Here is a 2,508-nt window from a genome sequence, read left to right on the forward strand (position 1 = left end):
GGCATTCAGTTTGGACAGTGCTGAGCACTGTGGGAGAGCAGGGTGTGTGAGTGGAAGGAACCCTCCACTCCAAACACGGCTAGTACCCGCTTCCAGGGTAGGATGTGAACTCCCAGCTGCCTCAGACCCCAGCAGTGGCTCCAGGACCCCAGCAGTGGGTCCCTCCACTGTTCTTGGTCTTAGATTTTGTAGTGGGATTGAATGAATGACCCTCCAGGGATTGGCGATGGGGGCTGGAAGAGGACACATGTCCTCTGTTCCTCCCTCCAAGGTCCTTGTCTTCAGGGAAAGCCCATCTTAGCTCCAGCCCCAGGGACAATCCCATGCTGGGCTCTCTTGGTACCTCTCAAGTCCTGGATGAGGAGGAGGTGGAAAGAACCACAGGAGAAGTAGGGATCAAACAGATTAGGGCTGCAATCCCACCTCAGCCACTTCTGCTGCAGGATATGAGCAACTCATGTCCCTCCTCTGGACTCCAGTTTCCACATTTGTTTTTTTGCTTTTCGAGATGAAGTTTCACTCTGTCACCCAGGCTGGAGTGCAGTGGCACAATCTTGGTTCACTGCAACCTCCACCTCCCAGGTCCAAGTGATTTTCCTGCCTCAGCCTCCCCAGTAGCTGGGATTATAGGCACGTGCCACCACGCCTGGCTAGTGTTTATATTATAAGTAGAGATGGGGTTTCACCATGTTGGCCAGGCTGGTATCGAACTCCTGACTTCAGGTGATCCGCCTGCCTCAGCCTCCCAAAATGATGGGATTACAGATGTGAGCCACTGTGCCTGGCCAGTTTCCATGTCTGTAGAACTGGGGACAAGCAGCCCAGCTCTATGGTGCCACTGGGCTTGGGTATGGGGATTCAATGGTTGGAGGAAAAGGATCTCTAAACTGGGCCACCCTCTCTGGGTATACAGGCAGCTGGCTATACTCATGGCCCCAGAGTTGACGTCTGCAGCCCCATGGCACAGAGGCCTTAATGGGGGGGGGGGGTCCGTGCAACCAACACCACCAGCATCTCAGGTCTCTGACCTGCCTCACCAGGAAAACACTGACTGTGAAGCCTGAAGCATGCAGTTGTGCCTAATAAATGCTGGTTTTCATCTGAGTCCAGTGCTACTGGCAGCTACAAAGTCTGTCTTCCAGTTGCAGTTCTGTGCTGTGTGACCCAGGACAGGTAACCTCTTTGGGCACAATCTTGCCTCTTGTGCCAGCCCCAGCCTGGAGTCTCTCTGGTTAGGAAGGTGCCTGTCCTCCAGGCTCCCTTCTGGAGAATTAATGCCCAGGGGTACTCATTTTCTTCTAAGATGCTGTTTGGGAACACTGGAGTATTAACAAAAAATAAAACAAATAAGTTCAGCTGTTTTGGGCTGGGTGTGGTGGCTCACGCCTGTAATCCCAGCACTTCGGGGGGCTGAGGTGGGGAGATCACCTGAGGTCAGGAGTTCGAGACCAGCCTGACCAACAGAGAAATCCCATCTCTACTAAAAATATAAAATTAGCCAGTCATGGTGGTGATGCCTGTAATCCCAGCTACTCAGGAGGGTGAGGCAGAAGAATTGCTTGAACCCGTGAGGTGGAGGTTGCGGTGAGCCAGGATTGCACTATTGCACTCCAGCCTAGGCAATAAGCGTGAAACTGTGTCTCAGAAAAAAAAAATTCAGCTGTTTCTCATCCATCATAGCTGAAAGAGATACTTCATCTCACAATCACTGCTCAGCTGAGGATGCTGAGACCACAGCAGAAAACTCACCTACCTAAATGTACCCAGAGCTTGTAGGGAAGGGGACCTGAGACTGGGGACAGGTGATGAATGTACATTCCTTCAGCCCACCCTCCCTACAGGCCACCAAAGGAACTCTGGAATTTGGAGGAGGCTGGATGTAAGTCACTCCTAAACAAATGTCATTGTCACCCATGAAAGTCCCTCAGGAAATGCTTAAAAGGGAGCCTGTCTTGTTTATGCCTCCCGGATAATTATAGGATCATCTGCTTCTCCAAGCAGGCTCTGAAACACCTGCTATACCATTGTTACCTGGGAGAACTTTTTTTTTTTTTTTTTTTTGAGACAAAGTTTTCCTCTCTCACCCAGGCTGGAGTGCAGTAGTGTGATCTTAGCTCACTGCAACCTCTGCCTCTCAGGCTCAGGTGATTCTCTCCTGCCTTAGACTCTCAAATAGCTGTAACCACAGGCACCCACCACCAAACCTAGCTAATTTTTGTATTTTCAGTAGAGATAGGGTTTCACTATGTTGGCCAGGCTGGTCTCAAACTCCTGGCCTCAAGTTAACCTCCTCACTCAGCCTCCCAGTGTGCAGGGATTATAGGCATGAACCACTGTGCCTGGCCAACCCAGTGTAACTTCCTATGACAATGAACATATTCTACTTCTGCACTGTCCAATCCATAGGCACCAGCCACTTGTGACTACTGAGCACATAAAATGAGGCTGAGACGCCGAGGTGGGTGGATCACGAGGTCAAGAGATTGAGACCATCCTGGTCAACATGGT

The sequence above is a fragment of the Cebus imitator genome, unplaced genomic scaffold (genome assembly GCF_001604975.1).
Source record: "Cebus imitator isolate Cc_AM_T3 unplaced genomic scaffold, Cebus_imitator-1.0 Scaffold1019, whole genome shotgun sequence".
In the NCBI taxonomy this organism is placed as follows: domain Eukaryota; kingdom Metazoa; phylum Chordata; class Mammalia; order Primates; family Cebidae; genus Cebus; species Cebus imitator.